Source organism: Triturus cristatus, chromosome 12, assembly GCF_964204655.1.
Source record: "Triturus cristatus chromosome 12, aTriCri1.1, whole genome shotgun sequence".
Taxonomy (NCBI): Eukaryota; Metazoa; Chordata; class Amphibia; order Caudata; family Salamandridae; genus Triturus; species Triturus cristatus.
The window spans coordinates 12,873,262-12,900,129 of record NC_140595.1 but is presented as its reverse complement, the minus strand read 5'-3'; the positions used below and the strand labels follow the sequence as shown (position 1 = coordinate 12,900,129).

The 26,868-nt window shown below is 53.5% G+C and overlaps 1 protein-coding gene across 1 annotated transcript in view; it reads left to right on the top strand.

Annotated features, from left to right (window-relative positions):
- HCN2 (hyperpolarization activated cyclic nucleotide gated potassium and sodium channel 2) overlaps positions 1-26,868 on the top strand; it is a 265,315-nt gene that overhangs the window by 58,203 nt on the left and 180,244 nt on the right. The gene's annotated exons all lie outside the window — the stretch shown is intronic.

Genomic DNA, 26,868 nt, shown 5'->3' with positions numbered 1-26,868 from the left:
AGAGGTTTTCCAGTAGAGGAACTGAATCACATTAATGTGAGTGGCTGGCTTGGAAGACATTGGTTATCCTCATAGAGCTGTTCTATAAATGGAGTTGGGGGGGAGGAGAGACTCTTGACACTTTCCAGCCTAACCTGTGTTAATGTTGAGTGTGTTTGGGGGTTCTGCATGGTGGTTCACAGTGGAGGTTAGGGCCTTGAATCCTTCCCCCTAATTAGTGTCAGCTATGGTAGTGTTGTTTGAACGTAATGCCATGTGCCCTTCTAAATGACACAGGTGGTTGATGTAAGAGTCATTCTAGTGCAATATTTGTGGATTTTATGTTTCTCCTTTGGTATGCATTGTTCCTCATCTAGGTTCAAATTCAAACATTCCACCCTATGTTCTTATTTGCCTGTATCCTTGTAGTTGGAACTGGCCTGTCTCTTGCTTTCATTGTCTCTGTTGTCTTGTTCTAGCCTTCCATTTCTACTCTGCCTGATGTTTCCCAGCCTAAAGCCGCTCAATATTGAGGTCTGTCTGTCTCCAAGTATTGCGTCTCCCGGTTCCTTTGTTTTACCTGTCCCACTAAAGTATGAGAGTCTCTCTTTCTCCAAACGCCATCCTGAAAGCATTAGTTCCTGAACCCCTCTTGTTCACTGGTTCCCTGTTCCCTAGTTGCTTAGACACCGTGCGGACAGATTGTCAGAAGGACAATCACCTATCCAAGGATAGCTCAGCTGCTATTAAGGCATAGCTTTGCTCCCTGTAACTTGTTTGGGAATGCTCTGTTGTCTGGTGAGAGTAGCTCTGCTGACAAAAACCTTAAAGGATAGATTTGCTGTTTGTACTGAGTAAGAAATTAACCAGAAGAGCAAGGCAATGATCAGATGAATGGTACTAATCAGCTGCCTTTGACATGTGATGATAGCTGTGGTCACTGTGGCACGTAAGTAGTACTTTTGCTATCTGTGACATATGAGTGATACTTGTACTATAAGCGCTGAGTGTGGAATAAGTCTTCATCTGAGCAAGTGGTGGCTGTGCTGTTAGCGCCAGTTAGACATGTGGGCTATTGCACCTGTCTCTGGGTAAATGTCAGTCTGTACCCTGCCCTTATGTTGATGTCTTCTTGTAATTCTCCTCAGGAAACAGCAGGGATAAACTGACCTCTCTGCTTCCATTCTCTCATTGATACATTTACCTGCGAGCACAGGCAAGCCTTTCATCTCTCTCTTCCTAAATAATGCATTCATCTGTAGAGCCTAGAGTTCTAGAGAGAGTTGAATGTTGTGTGAGCTATTTACCTTAAGCATTTTGGCTTGTGAGAGGAAAGGAACACAAAAGATTGAGATACAAGATACAAGAGAAGAACCTGGTATTCTCTGATCCCAGGGCACCAGGGCCTAGGTTACGAGAGCTCCAGTTGTGATTGCAGGTTGCCAGTGTGATTGCTCCAGTTAGTCAGCAGTTGTCTAGGCGCATCCAGGTCTGTGTCCACTAAGGTTATGAACCTTTTGAAATGCGTAAGGGATCTGATGAAGGGCTTTATTCCCGGATGTCTGTGAGTAGAGCGATACCAGTAGTAGCAAGCTACCACTGTCCAATGATTGAGCCGTGGACATTTTGAAACACACATGCGTAAAAGCACACATAGCTTACTTCATATCCGGACTTCTTTTAAGCGGTTATTTTTCTCCAGACCTTGGTTCTGCCATGCCTACATTCGGGTCTGGGAGGCAGCTGAAGACGTGTGTTACAGGGACGTGTGTTACACAGCCTTGGTGTTCCATACTAGACACGTTATTATGATTCTACTGTTTTTGCGGACTTTTAACACTTGGTTACCATGAAAGTAATGTGAAAACAAAATTGCAGAAAAATGTAATGTTTCTTGTTTCTTCTGATTATTCACGGAGTCCCTGGATAGGGTTGAACATATTCCCATGGCCCCTACAGCTGTGTTTAAGGATTGTGATGACAATGTGTCTCCACTCCCTGTATTTTAGCTTTGGGCCCCCTGGGTAGGCTGTGCACCATGTGTGTGCTGAGGCTGCTCTGAAGGAGAGATGCACTATTACAAGCTGGCTTTGGGTCCCAGGGAGTTGGTTGCTGCTGCTTAGAAGTAATGACAGGGCGTGATCCCTGGTTGTTGCCATTGGGCCACCAGAGCGGGCTTTGTATCTGGTCTGTGTTGGCAAGGTTGTGGAGCTGACTGACCCCTTTGTGCTGAGTTTAGTTCTAAGGGCACACAGTGAGTCATTCCCTGTGAATAATTAATTTGCTGTTTTTGAAAGATAAAGAATTACAGGCTTCGACACTGTTAAGTTGGCTCTGGGTCCTCAGAGCAAATCACGTTTGTGCACGTCCCCACTGCTTTAATGGGGGGGACCATGATGTTTGGACATTTATTGTCAGCTGTAAATGACGGATCCCCGAACAGTGTCATGTATGTGCATGTTTACATTGTGCTGAGGTGATTACCAGGTAATCGTTCACGCAGCTTTCTGATAGATGTCGCATGTGGTTTTTCTGAGTCCCCAGATAGATCATGCAGTCTGTGTGTCCTCCTTTGTACTGCCGGTCACTGGTGCATTCAACTGTGTAGCCTTGGACCGTGTCATGTATGTGCATGTAACTTGCATGATCGAGGTAACTATTAGCGGCGATACTACGTGTCTCTCGGACCTCTTTCAAGTGCGTGCTGTCCTTTCTTTCCCCCCCCCCCCCCCCCCCCACCGGGGCGGCAATCTGAGGGATAGCCCCGGGCGCCACAAGCTCTAGCTACGCCACTGTCCCCACCTCCCAAAGAGGTGTCTCTTCCACTTAGTCTCGGCCACAGTGTCTCTCCGTGCTCTCCACGCAGGATGCAGTCTCATCCCAGGGGCTAGCAGGGAGGGGCTGCACACCTGTGGGGGGTAATTAGGTCACCCACACCTCATCAGTGAGTCAGGGTGAGTGACAGCCCCCGGGGCTCTGGTCTGAAACCAGGTCAGGTGCTCCGAGTGTTGTGCAGCACCGAGATTGGGGGGGGGGGGGGGGGGAGGGGGCTGATGGGGGCAGGATGTGGGCGGAGGCGCAATGCAGAGCAGGGTGTGAGGGCAGGTAGAAGCTGAGACAAGAGGTTCGCAAGGCCCAGAGGATGAGGCACCACTGAACCCATCTTTGCCCACTCGGTCTCATTGTTTCCCCGCATTCACTCTCTCCCATCTCCCAGCACCCCCTCCTCCCCCTCTTCCTGTGTATTCCTCTCTCTCCATCTCCCTGCACTCCCTCCTCCCCCTCTGTATTCCTCTCTCTCTCTCCATCTCCCTGCACCCCCTCCTCCCCCTCTTCCTGTGTATTCCTCTCTCTCCATCTCCCTGCACTCCCTCCTCCCCCTCTTCCTGTGTATTCCTCTCTCTCCATCTCCCTGCACTCCCTCCTCCCCCTCTTCCTGTGTATTCCTCTCTCTCCATCTCCCTGCACTCCCTCCTCCCCCTCTTCCTGTGTATTCCTCTCTCTCCCTCTCTCTCCATCTCCCTGCACCCCCTCCTCCCCCTCTTCCTGTGTATTCACTCTCTCTCCATCTCCCTGCACTCCCTCCTTCCCCTCTTCCTGTGTATTCCTCTCTCTCCATCTCCCTGCACTCCCTCCTCCCCCTCTTCCTGTGTATTCCTCTCTCTCCATCTCCCTGCACTCCCTCCTCCCCCTCTTCCTGTGTATTCACTCTCTCTCCATCTCCCTGCACTCCCTCCTCCCCCTCTTCCTGTGTATTCCTCTCTCCCCATCTCCCTGCACTCCCTCCTCCCCCTCTTCCTGTGTATTCCTCTCTCTCATCTCCCTGCACTCCCTCCTCCCCTTGTGTATTCTTCTCTCTCCATCTCCCAGCACTCCCTCCTCCCCCTCTTCCTGTGTATTCACTCTCTCCCCATCTCCCTGCACTCCCTCCTCCCCCTCTTCCTGTGTGTTCACTCTCCCTTCATCTCCCAGCACCCCCTCCTTCCTCTCTTCCTTTGTATTCACCCTCCTTCCCCCCTCTTCCTGTGAATTCACCCTCCTTGCCCCCTGTTCCTGTGTATTCACCCTCCTTCCCCCCTGTTCCTGTGTATTCCCCCTCCTTCCCCCTCTTCCTGTATGTTGGACTTGGCCCTTCTGGCAGGTTCATCTCTGAACTTTTTTTGCTTTTTACTGGTGACTTGGTGTGGTGATTTTTTGGTTTCTACGCACTTTCCCTGTGTCCCAGGGTAAAGTGCGTGCGCGCTCTGAGTGCATGTGGTGAGATAGGCCTGCCCTCCCATAGGAATGCATGGGGAATGTATGTGTCCCTAGTAGTTCCTGATGCGTGGGGTGTGCAGGCCCGAGTTTGGTATGTGCGGACTCGTCGGAGTGAATGCTGCGCGATGATGTGTGCGGCGTGCATGTACCTAGTGTGGAAGTGCCACTTCTAGAAGTGGGCACTTCTGTGTGCAGTGTGTCTGTCGCGTGATTGGCTGGTCATATCATGTGACGGGCTAGGGATTCCCCAGAGTCAGGATGAGTCACCCAGTGGTGAATGGGGAGATCAGCAGCTAGATGGGTGGGAGGAGTACACCTGGGTCCTGAATAGGGCAGGGTTTTCCACACACAATGCTGGCCCCGCCCCCTGTGGTGCGACTGACGACCCTAGCCCTGCCAGTGAATAGAGTGAGGGGCTGAGCACATCAAGGGTGCTCCCCAACCAGCTGCGACTGGTTTTCCCCCTCACCCTGAACCAAGAACAAAGACTTTTACTGTATAAAAAGGGGCTGTGTCCCCTTACAAGTTGTTCTCTGCCAGGATCTTACCTGAGGGGGGCTGCTGCCGCTGGACCAGAGGACCGCCACTTGGACTACCTCCCTGCCTGGAGGCCCAGTGAGCTGGCTCTGGGTCCAGCCTTGCCCCCCACCCCTGCCCTGCTGCATGCAGGGGAGAACTTTTCTGGACTTGGTGTCTGTTGGCATCCCTAAGCGCCTGGAAGCGCTTTTATTTTCCTTCAGCGCTCAGGAGCGCTCTGTTGCTGCAAGCCGGTGCCCACCCGGTATTTGCCCCTTTCTGGACTAATCCTGCAGTCCCCTGGCAGGTGCCCACCCTGCCAGGGACATTGCCGCCGTGTCGAGTGCCCACCTCGATTTGCGGTGTTTTGCACGAGCCGGTGCCCACCCGGCGCCTACCCCGCTTATTTGATTATTTGGCTAGCGGGTGCCCACCCCGCGTTATTGGAAATTAATATCCCTAGCGGGTGCCCACCCCGCCAGGGACTTTGACGCTCTTGTTTGGCTCATCCCCCTAGCGGGTGCCCACCCCGCATCACCGCGATTCAAAAATCACCGCTGCGGCCCTGTTCGGCCGATCCGGAAGTCAGGCACTCCTGCCCGTGACGGGGGCGGAGCCTGCAGCCGGGCAGGAAGTGGCGCCAGCATCGCAACGCGGCGCAGGGCTCCCGTGTGTCGGAGGGAAGCCCCGCGCCAGGACGAGGAACGCCGCACAAAGGAGGTACCAGCGGGAGCGGGCGGGAGCCTACCCCGCGCTCCCTCGACTTCCAAGGACTGCCCACCCAAGAGAGCCTCCGTCGGCGAGACCCGGTAAGTGGAGCTCTGGCCCGGGGAGGGAGCAGTGCTTCTCGAGCCTAGGGAGGCTCAGGCGGCATCTTCTCTCACGTGAGCGGGGCCCATATTTCTACAGAGCCCACGAGGCTCCGTCACCCCCTCCTTGGCACCCGAGTCCAGGGGGACTCCAAAGACGGGGGCGGTGCTCCAGAGCCCCCGAGGCTCCAACGTCGGGGGCATTATTCTTTAGAGTCCAAGAGAAGGGCTCCAACGACGGGGGCATTTATTGATCAGAGCCTGCGAGGCTCAGGGGGCCACAAGTGTTTTTGCGAGCCCCGGGAGGCTCCATCCATACGGGGGCATTTCTTTTGTGACTGAGTGGCCCCAGATGGCAGCGGGCCACTCCCACCTTGCCCCACAGAGTTGCGCAGAGCCCCGAAGGCTCTAGGGGGCATTTTGTGCATTTAGAGCCACGAGGCTCCAACCCCTGCCATATTTGTTTAGGAAGGCACAGTGGTGCCCCAGCATTTCACCAGTTGCCCAGCACTTAGTGGGCAACTGCTACGTGTAGGTTGTGCTTTGTGCGCCCTGGTCTGCGCAGCCTGCGCAGTCGCGCCCTGACTTTGCTGGGACATAGGGCGTCCTAGCCCCGACAAGGCCAGTTGGCCTAGGGACTGCCACAGGTGGTGGCGAATGTGAGTTTTGCGCTATTGTTCCTTTCCTGCACCTCTGAATGTGTTTATGCGTCATGTGCTTTGCTTTACACCGCTGAATGTATTTTATGCATCATGTGTTTCCCTTGTTCTACACCTCTGAATGTGATGCATCATGTGTAAAGTGCGTTTACCCCTACAGGTATTGTGATACTTAGGTGGTTGTTTTCTCCCTAGTACAGGTAGTGCTAGTGAGGTCCTGATTCCCTGCGCAATATTTTCCTAAGGTGGTTAGGGTTGCGTAGGTGGTACTTACCTGATACCAGTAGTTACTGGTTGTGTGCTACATATGTTATTTTGTACTACAGTATTATTCCTATGTTCTAAAAAGTGCTAATTCCTGACAGTGGTCCAGGTGGCCCTGTCCCCTGTATATATAATCCCTTGTAAATTCTGCCCGTGCCTGTTGGCACATTGTAGAGTGTGTGTTTTTATCTAATGTGTTGTGTATAATACAAAGGCTATTTTTATAGAATACCTTGTGTGGAGTTTCCTTTGTGGTGGGCCTTGGGTGTTGTTGCTGGGTGCGCGCGCAAACGCTTTACACATCGCCTCAGGGATAAGCCTGACTGCTCGTGCCAAGCTACCAAGGGGGTGAGCAGGGGTTATCTTTGGCGTGTAACTCCCCAGCCCTGACTAGAGTGGTGGTTTCTGTCTGGCTTTGGCGCATGCCCTAGCCAACCAGAAATCCCATTTCTAACACTGTGTATTCCTCTCTCTCCATTGCTCTGTCATCCCTCCTCCTCTTCTCCGTGCTGACACGTCCTCCTCTCTACCCATCCTCCTCCTGGGGGCTCCATTCTCCCTCACACCGTCTTCCACTGCAGCTCCTCGTGCCCTCCACCCCCGTCGCTGCAGGCAGGCTGCCCGACCTGGAGATGTCACTGGTCCGGCCCCTGGGGTGCCAGGAGGTGGGTCAGGGGGAGACAGCCTGAGCCCCAAAGCACAGAAGCTGCCCGCAGTCGCCCCTGGGCTGCCAGGTGTGTGTCACAAGCGGTCATGCCAGCCTAGCCAAGCGAGGCTGCCCTTACCCCCAGGGGGCGAGCCCACCGCGAAGAGAAGAGCACAGGCCTGGCAGGTCTCTGTATCCATGGCCTGAGAGCCCCCACTGCCCTGGACAGGGAGTGAGCGTCCATGGTGCATCTTCAGGCTCTGGGCGCCTCGCGAGGGAGTATCGTGTCTTAGAGTGCAGCCACCTGGTGAGCGACCATGCATGGTTCATCTTCAAGCTCTGGGCGCCTCGCGAGGGAGTAGCGTGTCTCTTAGAGTGCTTTCACCTGGTGAGCGACCATGCATGGTGCTTCTTCAAGCTCTGGGCACCTCGCGAGGGAGTATCGTGTCTCTTAGAGTTCAGGCACCTAGTGAGTGAGCATGGTGCATCTTCAAGCTCTGGGCGCCTCGCGAGGGAGTATCGTGTCTCTTAGAGTGCAGGCACCTGGTGAGCAAGCATGGTGCAGCTTCAAGCTCTGGGTACCTCGCGAGGGAGTATCGTGTCTCTTAGAGTGCAGGCACCTGGTGAGTGAGCATGCATGGTGCATCTTCAAGCTCTGGGTGCCTCGCGAGGGAGTATTGTGTCTCTTAGAGTGCTGGCACCTAGTGAGCGAGCATGGTGCATCTTCAAGCTCTGGGTACCTCGCGAGGGAGTATCGTGTCTCTTAGAGTGCAGGCACCTGGTGAGCGAGCATGCATGGTGCATCTTCAGGCTCTGGGCGCCTCGCGAGGGAGTATTGTGTCTTACAGTGCAGGCACCTAGTGAGCGAGCATGCATGGTACATCTTCAAGGTCTGGGTGCCTCGCGAGGGAGTATCGTGTCTTAGAGTGCAGGCACCTGGTGAGCGACCATGGTGCATCTTCAGGCTCTGGGCGCCTCGCGAGAGAGTATTGTGTCTTAGAGTGCAGGCACCTGGTGAGTGAGCATGCATGGTTCATCTTCAAGCTCTGGGCGCCTCGCGAGGGAGTATGGTGTCTCTTAGAGTGCAGGCACCTGGAGAGCGAGCATGCATGGTTCATCTTCAAGCTCTGGGCGCCTCGCAAGGGAGTATTGTGTCTCTTAGAGTTCTGGCACCTAGTGAACGAGCATGCATGGTGCATCTTCAAGCTCTGGGCGCCTCGCAAGGGAGTATCGTGTCTCTTAGAGTGCAGGCACCTGGTGAGCAAGCATGCATGGTGCATCTTCAAGCTCTGGGTGCCTCGCAAGGGAGTATCGTGTCTCTTAGAGTGCAGGCACCTGGTGAGCGAGCATGCATGGTGCATCTTCAAGCTCTGGGTGCCTCGCGAGGGAGTATCGTGTCTTAGAGTGCAGGCTTCTGGTGAGCGACCATGCATGGTTCATCTTCAAGCTCTGGGCGCCTCGCGAGGGAGTATAGTGTCTCTTAGAGTGCAGGCACCTGGTGAGCGAGCATGCATGGTGCATCTTCAAGCTCTGGGTGCCTCGCGAGGGAGTATCGTGTCTTAGAGTGCAGGCACCTGGTGAGCGAGCATGGTGCAGCTTCAAGCTCTGGGTACCTCGCGAGGGAGTATCGTGTCTCTTAGAGTGCAGGGACCTGGTGAGCGACCATGCATGGTTCATCTTCAAGCTCTTGGCGCCTCGCAAGGGAGTATTGTGTCTTAGAGCGCAGGCACCTGGTGAGCGAGCATGGTGCATCTTCAAGCTCTGGGCGCCTCACGCAAGAGTATAGTGACTCTTAGAGTGCTGGCTCCTAGTGAGGGAGCATTCATGGTGCATCTTCAGGCTCTGGGCACCTCACAAGGGAGTATAGTGCCTCTTAGAGTGCAGGCACCTGGTGAGCGAGCATGGTACATCTTCAAGCTCTGGGCGCCTCGCGAGGGAGTATTGTGTCTTAGAGTGCAGGCACCTAGTGAGCGAGCATGCATGGTTCATCTTCAAGCTCTGGGCGCCTCGCGAGGGAGTATAGTGGCTCTAGGAGTGATGGCACCTGTTAGAAGGCGACCTCAGAGGAGCCCGGAGGGGGCCCTGGCTATCCTGAGACCAACCCTCGAGGTATCGTAGCCGGGCACTGGCGGGAGACTCCTCAGGGGAGGAATCTCGTATCTAGGATCGTACACTCGGCACCACGCGACAAAGAGACACCACACCGGGAGTTCTTAAGAGCAAATCTTTATCAGATCGGAGTTGTAGGATCTTTATGATCAGCAAGGCAAATATATACAAGTGGAGCGCGGGCTCACAGAGTCTTGGAGGGGGGTAGGAGGTAGCGGGACAGTCTTTGGGGATATGGATCAAATGCAGGAGCGTACCCAGCGCACAGCTCACAATCCTCGAGCTGGGGGATACGCTTGTCGTCGTCGGGGTCCGGCGGGACCAAGAGAGTCTGTGGGAGCCGCGAGTCACTCAGCAGGGCTCAAGCACAAGTTCGGAGGTCTTACGATCTTCAGGGAGCCGCGAGTCACTCAGCAGGGCTCAAGCACAAGTTCGGAGGTCTTACGATCTTCAGGGAGCCGCGAGTCACTCAGCAGGGCTCAAGCACAAGTTCGGAGGTCTTACGATCTTCAGGGAGCCGCGAGTCACTCAGCAGGGCTCAAGCACAAGTTCAGAGGTCTTACGATCTTCAGGGAGCCGCGAGTCACTCAGCAGGGCTCAGGTGTTTCCAAAGGCGAATCTCCCGGACAGTCCCAGAGCACCCCTTGTTATAGGACGACTCCTCTTTGATGTCCGGAGTCTGTGCAGGCAGGGGTCTTGTTACCTGGGGGTCGCTAGTCGGGGTTTCCTGCCATTGTCTTTTGATCCTTTCAGGGCCGGGTCGGGAGGAGTCCCAGACACCCAGCAGGCGTGGAGCCAGCCCTCGGGGAGGCCGGAGGGCTGATCAAAACCCACCTTCCCAGGGGAGCTCAGAGGTGCGGTGGAAACTGCTCCTCCCTCTCTCATCCCAATGGGAGCGCGATGTCCTCCAGCCGGAGTGGCGCCTCTAGGCCAGGGTCGCGCTGGGGCCGGGTGGCCATCATGGGGCATGGAGTGGGCACGCGGGCCCTGGTGTGGCCGAAGGGAGGAAGGCCACGGACGGGGAAGTCCGGCTCGGGTGTGTATGTGTTCTGGTGGGAAGGATCGGCTAGGCCGTGGGCTCGGGGGCTGCGTGAGGTGCAGGGGTCAGGTTATGTGGTGCGGGGACAGGGATGGCTATGTTACGAGGGCCGGGTCTAACAGCACCTAGTAAGCAACCATGGTGCATCTTTAAGCTCTGGTGTCTCTTGAGGGAGATAGTATCTCTTAGAGCACTGGTACCCAATCAGTGAGCATGTTGTGTCATGGAGCTCTGGGTGACTGGCAGGGAAGTATAGTGTCTCTTAGAGAGCTGGTCCTCTTGTAAGGGAGCATGGTGCATCTTCAAGCTCTGGGCGCCTCGCGAGGGAGTATTGTGTCTCTTAGAGTGCTGGCACCTAGTGAGCGACCATGGTGCATCTTCAAGCTCTGGGTGCCTCACGAGGGAGTATCGTGTCTCTTAGAGTGCTGGCACCTAGTGAGAGAGCATAGTGCATCTTCAAGCTCTGGGTGCCTCGGGAGGGAGTGTCATGTCTCTTAGAGTGCTGGCACCTAGTGAGCGACCATGGTGCATCTTCTGGCTCCGGGCGTCTCGTGAGGGAGTATCGTGTCTTAGAGTGCAGGCACCTGGTGAGCGACCATGCATGGTTCATCTTCAAGCTCTGGGCGCCTTGCGAGGGAGTATAGTGTCTCTTAGAGTGCAGGCACCTGGTGAGCAAGCATGGTGCAGCTTCAAGCTCTGGGCGCCTCGCGAGGGAGTATTGTGTCTTAGAGTGCAGGCACCTGGTGAGCGAGCATGCATGGTGCATCTTCAGGCTCTGGGCGCCTCGCGAGGGAGTATGGGGTCTCATAAAGCACTAACCCTGAGTGAGCAAGGTGTTTCCTGGAGCACTGGTGCCTATTCACTGAGCACGGTCTCTGTTACAGCTCTGGGCACCTTCAGTGTGTGTAGGGGGTCCCCTAGAGACTGCACCTTTCAGAGAGAATGTGATCTCTCTTTTAGAGCTGTGGACAGTATTACCACCATTTATTGTCTGTGCCTCACTAATACCGACATGTGTTGTGTGTGCCTTACTGTTATCACCATTTGCAATGTGTGCCTCAGTATTACTACAATTTATTGTGTGTGCACATCACTGTTGCCACTATTACTACCATGTATAGTGCGTACATTACCACCAGCTATCGAATGTAAATGACCACCATTAACTGTGTGACGCAATATTACCACCATTTATTTTGTGTGCGTCATTGTTGCCACCATTTACAGTGTGTACATTACCACCATTTAAAGTATTCACAATATAGAGAGACAGGAAGTGTAGGGGGGTGGAAGAAAGAGGCGTGAGGTGGAATCAAGACCAGGCGGCCTCTGTGTTCATGAGATAAAGAGACTGGAAGTGTAGGGGGGTTACATTAAGTTCCTAATATTTATTCTGCAAAGTTCCCTAATACTCAATGGAATAAGCATTGGAAAAAGTAGTTTAGTGTTGAAAGTGCTGTTCGTGCTAAGACTTGGCAGGGTAGCCGCCGAGGGGAATCATGGGTTGATATGCAGAGATTCGAGGCACAATATGCCCTCTACTGCCAACCTTCATCCTTAAAAGGCTCGGTGCTTGGCAGAGGCCATGTGCCCAGGCTCCACAGAGAGAATTAATGTAATTACAGCTGGTGCTCTGGAGAGGCAGCGCCCTCATTAGACCCTGATTAAGAGGGCACTTGAAGGAGCTCGCACACACCCCGTGCGCCCTCCATCCAGGTCCTGGAGTGGGTGCAACTGGTGGGTAGAAACAGCTGTCTGTGTACTCTGGGCCTGACGGGACAGAATTATCATAACATGAGGGCGGGAGCAGCATGGCACTGACTTTCCTCTCAAAATAGTTGTAGCGTACAAATGCCCATTCGTAGGGCATTCACAGCACATTTGTTGGTACATTGATGACTTTCTGAGTAACAAAGCCCATGCTGTTGATTTCAGGACCCCAAAATTCCTTCATCTTGGAGTAAATGGGAAACACCAGTAACATATGCTTTGAAGGCCACAGCTTGGACATGGAAAGAGTGTGCGGTGTTGCCTTAGTCACTTACCCATGTGCCCCAGTTACAGACTGAAATACTTGACTGACCAATAGGTGTCACTGCTGCACTGCACTATTGTCTCTTCTCTCTATGAATTTGGCCACTAGCTGTCACTGCTGCACTAGTGTCTGTTGACGCCAGGGCCGCTCTCAGTGCCATACCCTGAACAGCCACTGGGTGTCAACTCTGTGCCAGTGTTTGTACGGTCATGCCATACTGTGAACAACCACTAGATGGCTCTGCTGCACCAGTGTCTGCTTGCCAGAAAAAAGACCCATGACAGGGACAAATTGTGGTGAGATGCCCTCTAGCAAACCTAGTGAATCCTAGGTGAATAAAAGTTACCACTGGGGTGAGGACAGAAGGGTGGCGCAGGGTGGGCTGGCTTGTTCTTCTCTCAGCCCTGCTGTCGGGAGTGTCAGTCCTGCTAGGGTCTGAGTCGTGCCCGACTAGGGCTTCCCAGATTGACGCTCTTCCAACCCGGGTACAGGATAGTGGTTTGGGGCGTGAACCTCTGCTCCAGCAGGGGCGGGTGGAAAACAGGCCTTTTTTTGCAGGTTGTCAGCCTTGATTGCTCGTCCACTAATTTTCTTGTTCATGAGGGCATTTGTACAGCAGCAGGCAGTATCCCTTTCTTAACAGGCATTGGCCATGTCAATGAGTCCGGCTTTAGCGGTGTTAGACGGACCGGGGGGGGTCGGCCGAGGACAAGGGGAGAGGTCTCCGGGGAGAGCCGTCTCCAGCGATCGTACAGACGAGTAACTTCCCCCCCACAGATACACACCACACAAGGATAAGATTTAACGTTCTTTATAGGTGATTTCTTAAGGTACGATGAAATGGTACAAGGAGGTCTGGACTCAGGGGTCCCCTCGATTCTAGTCTCTTGGTTTGGGAAAAGGGGGTAGCGGGACAGTCTGGTTACCAATCTGGTAGCAGAGATGGTATGGTGGATAGCTCACAATCCTCGAGCTCGGTGTTCTAGCTTGGACGGGCCGCGGCAGCGCCAGCAGGTCCCGATGAAGGTGGTCGTTACACGGTCCGCGGCAGCGCCAGCAGGTCCCGATGAAGGTGGTCGTTACACGGTCCGCGGCAGCGCCAGCAGGTCCCGACAACGGTCCGCGGCAGCGCCAGCAGGTCCCGATGAAGGTGGTCGTTACAACGGTCCGCGGCAGCGCCAGCAGGTCCCGACGAGGATGGATGATGCAGAGGGCCGCGGCAGCGCCAGCAGGCAGGACGATGTTTCACAAGGCAGAGCTACGGCAGCGCCAGTAGTCCGTCAAGGCTGAGTTCTTCTCGGTGTCTCTCGACTCCAGGATACAACTGCCTTCCTGCTCCGGAGCTGCTCTAGTTATAGGTCTGGCGCCCTTTGATGTCCGGACCCTCGCACTTGGAGGTCGGGGGGTCCGGGATGAGGGAGTCCAGACACCCAGCAGGGGGTGGAGCCAGCGCCTGGGGGAGCTGGAGGGCGATCGCCACCTGGCGGGGGAGAGCCATCGACACTTCTTTCTCCCATTGACCTGCCAAGTGGTCCGTTCACCTCCTGGGTGGATGGTGGTGCCGGGATGTCGGGGCCGGCCAGGCCCAGGGTTAGGGTCGAGCTGAGGCCACGCGGCCTCGTGGCGCAGTGTCCAAGATGGCGGCTGATCCGGCCGGGGGAGCCGGTAGTGGTTCGGCCCCATGATACATGGATGTCCGGGGGCAGGAGTTCCGTTGGGAGACGGGGTGCGGGTTGCCCTTGCGGGTAACACCTGGGAGTCCGGGGCTTGGGCCTTGTCATGCGGGGAGGGAGCAAGCCCTTCATGTGGCCTGTCCAACAAGCGGGATATGTGGTAATGGGAAGCATTGTAAGTTGATAGCATGGGAATGAATATGTACTTGTGTGGAAGCAAAGAACTGCCGTATATTGTGTAGGTTAAAAGGTCAGGTGAGAGTTGCACTGTCAAGCCAGACCTAAACATCCATGCAGGTTAATGACTGCCCTCCTTCTATCTGTGCTGCTGCCAGAGAAAAACACTATAAATTATCTAGTTATTTAAGACACTTGAAAAGCTTCACAATGTCATGTGTGCGCCCATGAAAGTTCAAGCTCAGGCAACTGGATAAATAAACAAAAACGATCACAAATGTGTGGAGATCAAGCACTTTTTTGTGGAAGCGCACAACTTCAGCCCAATCAAAACATGCACTCCTGGCTCCTAGCTTGTGGGTGGAGACAAAGCCCGTCTCCTGGTGATGCTCTCAAAATTGTCTGGCGACAGCTGCGCGGTCTAGCCAGACCAGAAAACAGTGTGCCGCCACTGTTCATGCCACCAAACACCCCCCTTGCCACCCGGCATCTTTCTAATCACTTGAGCACACCTGTGGCTCGTGCACATTGCCATATGGATTATTTGATCTTCTCTGATTACCCCAAACACCTCCCACACAGTCAGCCATGTACTCCCCCACATTGCTGCCTGCTTTCCATCTGAAAATGCGCTTTGACTCCCGTAACGGGGTATGAAGCGCTATACAAATGGTACAGTACTGCACAGCTAGCAGCGTGCTTTGGATATACTGTGGTCTTCCTCACACACACTGGTGGGACCGGCTCCCCCCACCTTCTCTTCAGTTTGTGGAGGGGTTGAGGGAAAGGGCTTGACTGTAAGGGGGGGGGGCGCGCTGTGACCTATTGGAAGTCTAGTAGGGCTGGGCCAGAGTCAGTCATCGATGAGTGTCCGTGAGCTCTGTCATACCTCTGCCGAGAGTGCCAGGATATGCCACCTCACTTCCTTCTTGGCTGCGGCCCAGACACATGTCTGCAGTAGGCATCGAGTGGTGGCTCCGGGGAGGTGGGGGAGGGCTGGCACACGCCGCCTCAGACTCTGCGGTGCCCTTTGCAGAGCGGCTGGTACACCTCAGCCCACACCCCCTCCTCCTGGCACTAGGGAAAGACAGCGTGGGACTGGGGTATGAATATTTCATAGGCTATGGGGGGGGGGGGGGCATAAAGGACTGACCCCCCCCCCCCCAGCGCAGTGAGGTCATAATTGTTCATCTGTGATGTCACTGGCTGTTGTCATGGGAAGGAGTGGAGGGGCAGAGACGTCTGAACGTCTGCGTGCTCGGATGGTTCATGGAGTTGGATGGACAGGGTGATGTGGGGGGCTCTGGAGTACGGGGGGCTCTGGAGCACAGGCTTGCTGTTGCGCGCAACATACACCATGACTTGATATCAATGCTGCACACAGTATGCCCAGGGAGTCGCCGAAGTCCCATGGGTAACGACCAATCCATGCCAGCATCCATGTCAATGGCCAGGCCTGAGTCAATCTCTGGGGGTGAGGGATGATGAGACCCCCGTCCGTATTTATTATTTACACACCAAAAACATTTTTGTCAGCAAAAACTTGCACAGCAACCCCATTATTTACAAGTGAGACCTTGCCTTAACAGAGACCCTAGTACATGGGAATCACCTAACCAGGACTAGTCTGCGCCTGCGCCACCAGCAAAACATTCATAAGCGCTCCGAGTGAGATCAAGAGCGGCGCGGCGCCCCTTCCTCTCACACCCCCGTCCGAAGGATGGGTCCCTCCTTATGGGAGGGCCAACCCTTCCCTCTCCCGCCTCGGAGGCTCTTTTGCCCTTAGGATAACTACCACGAGCACCCCCTGCACCCAAGTTCCTCGTCCCCCGAGGAGCCAGTGCTAGCTCACGCCAACTGCACCTGCACGGATGGTTGATAGGTGAGGACCGCGTGTCAGCGACTGCCCCAAACCCATGCAACCTCCTTTCGACTCGCTGTCCGCACCATTGGAGGGTCCAGTGAGGCCAATGTCAATTTGGTATAAAATTATCCCATAAAGGGACCGGAACATATTTCAGAGACTAAGCAAAACCAAAGGGGATGATGGACGGAGTGTTGAACTATGCAAGCACTCACTCCCAGTCAACTGATCTGGGTTTAATCCACCACCGTTCTTTAGCCCACTCTGCCACCCCAGTTCAGACATGGCCATATGCAAATCAGTCTTGACCCTGTTCCTTGTGGGAACAGTCCAGCCCAAACTGCCAAGCCATGTCTTCCCTGGACCGGAAACAAGCTTCCTGGGACCAGTTTCTGGCTATCAGTTCAAATAAGCCCTTCGGACCTAGCTCCATCAAATCATTGCCTCCTATATGTACGATTATGATCCCTGGAAGCGGAGTCCTCCGGGACAGTGTTCTCTCCAGTGCATCCTCCCATGGGCCAAGTGTAGCCCCCCTTGTCCGAAGAAAGTCCGCTGATTTCCGGCTTTGTTTGTTAGCGACGCGTAGTCACCTGCAGAATATAAGACCTTGGCGTGCCTCACGTAGATGTGACCCAACACCAGCACATCGCTAATGCTCCTTGCTCCCGCGTAGACAGGAGGCAATGAAGCATCCGAGTGCCACATCACCTTAACATGTCTACCGCCTGTGTTGACAGGAAAATATGGTAAAGAATGGGAAAGTTTAAAAAAAGGGACATTTACAACACGTTCAATCTCACGTAGTGCTTGTAGCAATGAGACTTCCACCTGCCAATCCTTTGCATTGCCTATCCCGCCAATCCCATGCTTGCCGCAGTGGTGGCTGCACCAATCCGAAATGAATGGGAACTATAGTCTGCAGGGTCCCAGAGCACTGCCTAGAGGCAGAAGGTCATCAAATACTGCAGTGCCCACCGGCGCCCCGATCTCTGCCTAAATACCCACTCCAGGAAAGTGCTCAACCTCCAAGTAAGCTCAGGAGACTGAACAGCCCATGGGCATACATTTCTCGGAGAAGAAGGCACCCTCAAATTGGAAACTTAATAAATGAAAGTCCTCTGGGTGCACTGGTAGCAGCCTAAAGGCGGAGTCTACATCCGCCAGCACAGTCCCATGTCCCGGAGCATTGCGGTTCCCTGATCTGGCGAGTCGTACTTCACTGAGCACAGTGTCCCATCGAGAGCCTCAGTGACCTTTAGGTGCAGACAAGTTGTGTATTAAATGGTACGCACCGGGGTCTTTCTTTGGGACTACCCCTAAGAGAGAACAAAAGGACCTGCCACCCTCCCCAGGTTCCCCTCCTTCAAAATCTTATTTCTGGCAATGCGAGGATTAGCCCTTAGCGACTGCTGTTTTTTGCAGTATGCCACGCCCACACAACCCTTAGCTGGGCTCCTGAAACCGCTCTTAAAACCCTCATTCAAAGACTGCACTGCTGCTGTAAACATTAAGGGTGGGCAGCAAACTCCGCTCCGTCAGCAGAGTTGACGGAGTTTGGCCACTCAGTGAACTCCGCTGGAGTGCGGAGTTCGGCAAAGAACTTCGCCACCAGTCGGTGGAGCGGAGTTTGCCTGTCCAGCTGGGGCACCACTCACCTTAAGTTTTCTTTCATGCTCAGCTCATCTTTGCTTTGGCTTAACGCCAGGCCCATGTAGTAGTTTGTTTCCCTCGCCCACCCTGTCCTCCGAGGCCAGCCGAAGCACCAGCGAGGAGGGCGACTGATAGACGCAGTCACTCCAGTCAGGCCGAGAGTGCCAGGATATGCCACCTCACTTCCTTCTTGGCTGCGGCCCAGACACATGTCTGCAGTAGGCATCGAGTGGTGGCTCCGGGGAGGTGGGGGAGGGCTGGCACACGCCGCCTCAGACTCTGCGGTGCCCTTTGCAGAGCGGCTGGTACACCTCAGCCCACACCCCCTCCTCCTGGCACTAGGGAAAGACAGCGTGGGACTGGGGTATGAATATTTCATAGGCTATGGGGGGGGGGGGGGCATAAAGGACTGACCCCCCCCCCCCCAGCGCAGTGAGGTCATAATTGTTCATCTGTGATGTCACTGGCTGTTGTCATGGGAAGGAGTGGAGGGGCAGAGACGTCTGAACGTCTGCGTGCTCGGATGGTTCATGGAGTTGGATGGACAGGGTGATGTGGGGGGCTCTGGAGTACGGGGGGCTCTGGAGCACAGGCTTGCTGTTGCGCGCAACATACACCATGACTTGATATCAATGCTGCACACAGTATGCCCAGGGAGTCGCCGAAGTCCCATGGGTAACGACCAATCCATGCCAGCATCCATGTCAATGGCCAGGCCTGAGTCAATCTCTGGGGGTGAGGGATGATGAGACCCCCGTCCGTATTTATTATTTACACACCAAAAACATTTTTGTCAGCAAAAACTTGCACAGCAACCCCATTATTTACAAGTGAGACCTTGCCTTAACAGAGACCCTAGTACATGGGAATCACCTAACCAGGACTAGTCTGCGCCTGCGCCACCAGCAAAACATTCATAAGCGCTCCGAGTGAGATCAAGAGCGGCGCGGCGCCCCTTCCTCTCACACCCCCGTCCGAAGGATGGGTCCCTCCTTATGGGAGGGCCAACCCTTCCCTCTCCCGCCTCGGAGGCTCTTTTGCCCTTAGGATAACTACCACGAGCACCCCCTGCACCCAAGTTCCTCGTCCCCCGAGGAGCCAGTGCTAGCTCACGCCAACTGCACCTGCACGGATGGTTGATAGGTGAGGACCGCGTGTCAGCGACTGCCCCAAACCCATGCAACCTCCTTTCGACTCGCTGTCCGCACCATTGGAGGGTCCAGTGAGGCCAATGTCAATTTGGTATAAAATTATCCCATAAAGGGACCGGAACATATTTCAGAGACTAAGCAAAACCAAAGGGGATGATGGACGGAGTGTTGAACTATGCAAGCACTCACTCCCAGTCAACTGATCTGGGTTTAATCCACCACCGTTCTTTAGCCCACTCTGCCACCCCAGTTCAGACATGGCCATATGCAAATCAGTCTTGACCCTGTTCCTTGTGGGAACAGTCCAGCCCAAACTGCCAAGCCATGTCTTCCCTGGACCGGAAACAAGCTTCCTGGGACCAGTTTCTGGCTATCAGTTCAAATAAGCCCTTCGGACCTAGCTCCATCAAATCATTGCCTCCTATATGTACGATTATGATCCCTGGAAGCGGAGTCCTCCGGGACAGTGTTCTCTCCAGTGCATCCTCCCATGGGCCAAGTGTAGCCCCCCTTGTCCGAAGAAAGTCCGCTGATTTCCGGCTTTGTTTGTTAGCGACGCGTAGTCACCTGCAGAATATAAGACCTTGGCGTGCCTCACGTAGATGTGACCCAACACCAGCACATCGCTAATGCTCCTTGCTCCCGCGTAGACAGGAGGCAATGAAGCATCCGAGTGCCACATCACCTTAACATGTCTACCGCCTGTGTTGACAGGAAAATATGGTAAAGAATGGGAAAGTTTAAAAAAAGGGACATTTACAACACGTTCAATCTCACGTAGTGCTTGTAGCAATGAGACTTCCACCTGCCAATCCTTTGCATTGCCTATCCCGCCAATCCCATGCTTGCCGCAGTGGTGGCTGCACCAATCCGAAATGAATGGGAACTATAGTCTGCAGGGTCCCAGAGCACTGCCTAGAGGCAGAAGGTCATCAAATACTGCAGTGCCCACCGGCGCCCCGATCTCTGCCTAAATACCCACTCCAGGAAAGTGCTCAACCTCCAAGTAAGCTCAGGAGACTGAACAGCCCATGGGCATACATTTCTCGGAGAAGAAGGCACCCTCAAATTGGAAACTTAATAAATGAAAGTCCTCTGGGTGCACTGGTAGCAGCCTAAAGGCGGAGTCTACATCCGCCAGCACAGTCCCATGTCCCGGAGCATTGCGGTTCCCTGATCTGGCGAGTCGTACTTCACTGAGCACAGTGTCCCATCGAGAGCCTCAGTGACCTTTAGGTGCAGACAAGTTGTGTATTAAATGGTACGCACCGGGGTCTTTCTTTGGGACTACCCCTAAGAGAGAACAAAAGGACCTGCCACCCTCCCCAGGTTCCCCTCCTTCAAAATCTTATTTCTGGCAATGCGAGGATTAGCCCTTAGCGACTGCTGTTTTTTGCAGTATGCCACGCCCACACAACCCTTAGCTGGGCTCCTGAAACCGCTCTTAAAACCCTCATTCAAAGACTGCACTGCTGCTGTAAACATTAAGGGTGGGCAGCAAACTCCGCTCCGTCAGCAGAGTTGACGGAGTTTGGCCACTCAGTGAACTCCGCTGGAGTGCGGAGTTCGGCAAAGAACTTCGCCACCAGTCGGTGGAGCGGAGTTTGCCTGTCCAGCTGGGGCACCACTCACCTTAAGTTTTCTTTCATGCTCAGCTCATCTTTGCTTTGGCTTAACGCCAGGCCCATGTAGTAGTTTGTTTCCCTCGCCCACCCTGTCCTCCGAGGCCAGCCGAAGCACCAGCGAGGAGGGCGACTGATAGACGCAGTCACTCCAGTCAGGTGACTGCCCTTCGCGCCTCGGTTCAGCCTGGAATTTATTGTCCTGCTGCAGAGCAGAGCCAAGACTGAGGAGGATCTGAGGCCTGAACCTAGCCTCCTGACCCAGGGTGCTCTCCTCTGACGGATGCCTCACCTCACACAGGTAGGGGAAGCATGAGACATGAGGTCCGTGACTACTGCATGTTAAGTGTAGTATACTGCTCTGTGAGGGCTCGCTTGGTCCCGAGTCCCGATCACCCTGCGGGCACCCGCTGCAGTGCATGGCGTTCCTGTGTGCTGTAATCTGCCGGTCACGGTACACCCGGGGGCAGCACGAGGAACACAAGGGGCTATGTGGCACTATGGGCTGTAGTCTGCCAGTTAAGGTCCACCCGGGTAGAGCAGGACAACGAGGCGCTATATCGCACTGTGTTCCGTGGTCTGCAGTCACTGTCTACCCGGAGAAGCACAAAGCGCTATATTTTATTGTCAGCTAGTAGTATTTTGTAGGGGTGGCAGGCCAAGCGATACATACTCCGCTCGCACGTGGCTCTCCGCTGAATTCCGCAGAGTGAAACTCCGTGAACCCCTCCAAGGCCTACTAAACATTCAACCACGACACCATTGCTTGGCAGTTAACCGGGGAGGGAGCCTTTTCCAGTAGTGGGTGCTCATTATTTCTTTTTTGAGCTTCTAAACACTTGGGCTCGGGTGTGACGGTATGCCGCAAAAAGAACAACAGTGCTTGAACTTGCACGTAAATGGAGCAAGACCTTTTATTGAAGTCCCAGCATGACCGTGGCTTGGTGGTGTTAACATCTTACACTGTGGCCGTGGCTTGATGTTGGGCTCAGCTTACACCGTGGCTTGATGTGCACAATTTACACCGTGGCTCGATGTGCACAATTTACACCGTGGCTCGTGTTGTGCTCAGCTTACACCGTGGCTTGGTGTTTCTCACAATTTACACCGTAGCTTGATGTAAGTGCATAACTTACACCGTGGCTTGGTGTTGTGCTCCGCTTACACCGTGGCTTGGTGTTGCTCACAATTTACTCCGTAGCTTGATGTAAGTGCATAACTTACACTGTGGCTCGTGTTGTGCTCAGCTTACACCGTGGCTTGGTGTTTCTCACAATTTACACCGTAGCTTGATGTAAGTGCATAACTTACACCGTGGCTTGGTGTTGTGCTCCGCTTACACCGTGGCTTGGTGTTGCTCACAATTTACTCCGTAGCTTGATGTAAGTGCATAACTTACACTGTGGCTCGTGTTGTGCTCAGCTTACACCGTGGCTTGGTGTTTCTCACAATTTACACCGTAGCTTGATGTAAGTGCATAACTTACACCGTGGCTCCTGTTGTGCTCCGCTTACACCGTGGCTTGGTGTTTCTCACAATTTACACCGTAGCTTGATGTAAGTGCATAACTTACACCGTGGCTTGGTGTTGCTCACAATTTACTCCGTAGCTTGATGTAAGTGCATAACTTACACTGTGGCTCGTGTTGTGCTCAGCTTACACCGTGGCTTAGTGTTGCTCACAATTTACTCCGTAGCTTGATGTAAGTGCATAATTTACACCGTGGCTCGGTGTTGTGCACAATTTACACCGTGGCTTGATGTGCACAATTTACACCGTGGCTCAGTGTTGTGCTCAGCTTACACCGTGGCTTGATGTGCACAATTTACACCGTGGCTCAGTGTTGTGCTCAGCTTACACCGTGGCTTGATGTGCACAATTTACACCGTGGCTCAGTGTTGTGCTCAGCTTACACCGTGGCTTGGTCTTGTGCACAACTTAAGCTGTGGCTTGGCGTTGTGTACATCTTACACCGTGGCGTGGTGTTGTGCAAGACTTAAGCTGTGGCTTGGTGTTGAGTATGACTTACACCGTGGCTTGCCTGCAGGCTCCCCAGTCCCAACACACATGCAAACTACCCCCCAGGATAAATGCTTCTGACACGACTCCCAAAACATCTTGTGACCTCCCCCACAAAGCTACATCACACCACCCCTATAAGGTACATCCACCAAGCCGCCTCCCAACAACAACAAAAACATTTCCTTGTGTGTCTGTCTTCTCTTTCTCTCTGAGTGCCCTCTGTTCTGTTGGCAGTGTGTTATATGTGTTGTCACTCTCTCTGTGTGCCCTCTGCTCTGTTGTCTGTGTTTTTTCTCTCTCTCTGAGAGCCCTGTGCTCTGTTGGCAGTGTGTGTGTTTCTCTCTGTGTGAGTCCCCTCTGCTCTGTGGCAGTGTGTGTGTTTTCTTTCTCTGAGTGCTCTCTGTTCGCAATGTGTTTCTCTCTCTGTGGGTGTTCTCTACTCTGTTGATAGTGTGTGTCTGTGTTTCTCTCTCTGCGAGTGCCCTCTGCTCTGTTGTCAGTGTGTGTTTTCTCTCTCTGTGGGTGCCCTCTGCTCTGTTGTCAGTGTGTGTGTGTTTTCTCTCTCTGTGTGCCCTCTGCTCTGTTGTCAGTCTGTGTTTTCTCTCCGAGTGCTCTGTTGGCAGTGTGTGTGTGTGTTTTCTCTCCCTGAGTCCCCTCCCTTTGCAGTGTGTGTGTGTTCTCTCTCTCTGGGTGCCCTCTGCTCTGTTGGTAGTGTGTTATGTGTTGAAACTCTCTGTGAGTTCCCTCTGCTCTGTTGGCAGTGTGTTTCTCTCTCTCTGTCAGTGCCCTCTACTCTGTTGTCAGTGTGTGTGTGTTTTCTCTCTCTCTCTGGGTGCCCTCTGCTCTGTTGTCAGTGTGTGTGTGTTTTCTTTCTCGCTGGGTGCCCTCGGCTCTCAGTCTGTGTTTTCTCTCTCTGAGTCGCCTCCGATTGCAGTGTGTGTGTTTAATTCTCAATTTTAACTGTTTTTAATTATTTATTGCCAAAACTTTGTATAGTTTTATTGAATGGATTTTATATTGTTGTCTTATGTATATGTGTGTGTCTTGTATGAATTATTTTTAATTCGAATAAAGACTATGATGGTGTTTCTCTCTCTGTGGGTGTCCTCTGCTCTGTTGATAGTGTGTGTGTGTGTGTTTTCTCTCTCTCTCTGGGTGCCCTTTGCTCTGTTGGCAGTGTGTTGTCACTCTCTGAGTGCCCTCTACTCTGTTGTCAGTGTGTGTGTGTTTTCTCTCTCTCTGAGTGCCCTCTACTCTGTTGTCAGCGTGTGGGTGTTTTCACTCTCTCTGAGAGCCCTGTGCTCTGTTGGCAGTGTGTGTGTTTCTCTCTGTGTGAGTCCCCTCTGCTCTGTGGCAGTGTGTGTGTTTTCTTTCTCTGAGTGCTCTCTGTTCGCAATGTGTTTCTCTCTCTGTGGGTGTTCTCTACTCTGTTGATAGTGTGTGTCTGTGTTTCTCTCTCTGCGAGTGCCCTCTACTCTGTTGTCAGCGTGTGTGTGTTTTCTCTCTCTCTGGGTGCCCTCTGCTCTGTTGGCAGTGTGTTGTCACTCTCTGAGTGCCCTCTACTCTGTTGCCAACGTGTGTGTGTTTTCTCTCTCTCTGTGTGCCCTCTGCTTTGTTGTCAGTCTGTGTTTTCTCTCTCCGAGTGCTCTGTTTGGCAGTGTGTGTGTGTTTTCTCTCTCTGAGTCCCCTCCGTTTGCAGTGTGTGTGTTTCTCTCCCTGTGAGTGTCCTCTGCTCTGTTGATAGTGAGTGTTTTTGGCCGTATGTCTGGCGCTGTCTCCCTCAGCCCACACCTTCAGTGGGTGATTGGCAGCCTCCTGGGCTGGCACTGACCTTGCAGCTTTCCAGGAAGGTCGCTGGCACGCCTCTCACTGGTGCCACCCAGGGCCCGGAGGGATGGCGCGGGAGGGGGCGGGGCCTGTGTGGGTGGGGCTTCCTGGCCCCCAGCCCCCCTGATTCTGGCTGATGTTGAGCTGCACTGAAGCCTGCAGTCCTACGTGATAGGACGTGCGATGCCCCGCCCACTGCAGATGGAGAGATAACGGGCACCTGGGGGTGGTCCATGTGCTAGAGGGGGAGACTCCCCTGCGGTGTGGGAGGGCCAGTGGAGTAAGACCCCTCCTGCATTAAAGGTGGACCCGCCCTCACGTCACCTCTGACCTCAGTAGAGCCCAGTACAGTCCTGCTCTATGGGGGACTGGACTGTCGCGATATCTCCCGACATCAGCGTAGACCCACCGTCTCGGCAACAAGAGGAAGGGAGTAAATCCGACAGAGAGGAGGGAGGGGCTCACGAGACATCTTACTTCGGTTCGGCGCCTCCCAAGGGGTCGTAAGCACTATTTAAATGGAATGTCAAGGCTGTCTGCGGTCGGCGAGGGCGGGTCTTGCGGATTTAATAAGGCGCAGGGAACCCCTCTAGTCACCCCAGGCCCGTGGGATGTGCACCCTGAAGGGCGTGAACTGCACTACATGAACATTCAATCCTTGGCCTCTCGGCAGAGCGAAGGCCACATACGTGCAGATTATACTGACCTTTGTATGTGAAAGTGTGCAAAAGAGGTACACAACTGCCGGAATATTTCAATGCCAAAGGAAAGTAAAATGCTGCGTTCATAGGGGAGGAGAGTGCGTGTCTGAGAAAGAGAGGGGCTGGCACAGGGATGCAGAATGACAGAGTTAAGAGTGATTGTTGGACTTGGCCCTTCTGGCAAGTTCACCCCTAGAACTTTTTGAATTTTCCTAGCCTTTTTCCTGTGTTGTACTAGTGGTTTTAGGCCTCTAGGCGCTTTCACACTGTGTCCCAGTGGAAAGCGCGTGCGCATGTGTATGGTTTAGTGAGACTGACCTGCCCTCCCATAGGAATGCATGGGGGATCTGAGTGACCGTGTTAAGTCCTGTTGTGAGAGGAGTGCAGGGTCGAGTTTGGTGTGTCCGAACTCGTGAGATTAAATGCTGCGCGATGATGTGTGCATATATTAATGCTTATGGTGTTAGGAAATGTACTGTATGTTTTGCGCACCCGTGTTATACCTCTAAATATGGTCTTTTCTGATTAGGAGGTTGTTCTTGCTAGTGAGATAATGCTTCCCTGTGTGATGTACGCCCCTAGTGTAATTATACTTAGGTGGTCAGGTCTAATGCGTTAGACTTATGCATGATGTGTTTATGCCCCTGTGATGGATGCAGGATAGGTTTTATACCTGATTCTAGTGTGATGACGCTGAGGTCATTATTGCGCCAGTAGTTACTGGTTGTGCTCTACCGTGATAATTTGTGCAACAGTTAGTATATGTTCTACATTTACAATTGGTGATTTGTGCTGATTCTGACAGTGGTCCATGTGGCCCTGTCCCGTGTAAATAGTCCCTTGTAAAATTCTGCCCAGTGCCAGTTGGCACAGTGTAAATTATGTGATTATCATCTAATGTGTTTATTATAATACAAAGGCTATTTTTTATATATAACTTTGTGTGGAGTTTCTTTTGTGGTGGGCCTTGGATGTTGTTGCTGGGTGCGCGCGCAAACGCTTTACACATTGCTTCCGGGATAAGCCTGACTGCTCGTGCCAAGCTACCAAGGGGGTGAGCAGGGGTTATCTTTGGCGTGTAACTCCCCAGCCCTGACTAGAGTGGTGGTTTCTGCCTGGCTTTGGCACAAGCCCTAGCCAACCAGAAATCCCATTTCTAACAATGATGAAGAGGAAGGTGAGGTGTGAGATCTGCCCATGGATGATAACAGGAAGGAGTGAGGGTGAAGAGGGCTGCGGAGTAAAGTAGTGCGGAGAGACCAGGGCGACAGACTCCCCTGTTTACAACCCTCACCGAGCTTTAATTCACTGCCTCTTAGACTCAGATCGGAAACATTTTCATAAAATCATCACTGTGGTTCCTCATTTACCTGAAACTGCTAACAAGCATTGGCAAAGCCAGTAAGTCTGACTTATCTTAAGCCGGATATATTGGGCTGTATGTTGTTTGAATACAAAGTCACCCGCCTCACAGGGAAACTTCCAGATCAGAGGACACACCGTGCCACGGTGAGGATGCGTGCCCATGTTTTAGGCCTCCTCTTGATTGCATGAGCTTCCCAGGTCTGCTTCTTTGGCCACACCCCTTTTAGAGATCCACCTACCAAGGCACTGAAAGACCAAGGGTGCATGTGACAGCCCCGCCTCTATCTGGTGTCAGCGCTGTGAGATCCAGGCCCTCATGCAGGATGCCAGGAGTTTCACTTCCAGGTCAAACTCACCAACACGTGCCCCTCTTTCCTGCCGCCTGTGTCTGCTCTGGGATAGGATTTCTGGGGCGTCTGCCCCACCAGGGCAAACCAGCTCCTGACCTTTCTGACCCTCTGTGTCTGCTCTGACCTAGGATGTCTGGGGCTTATCTCCCA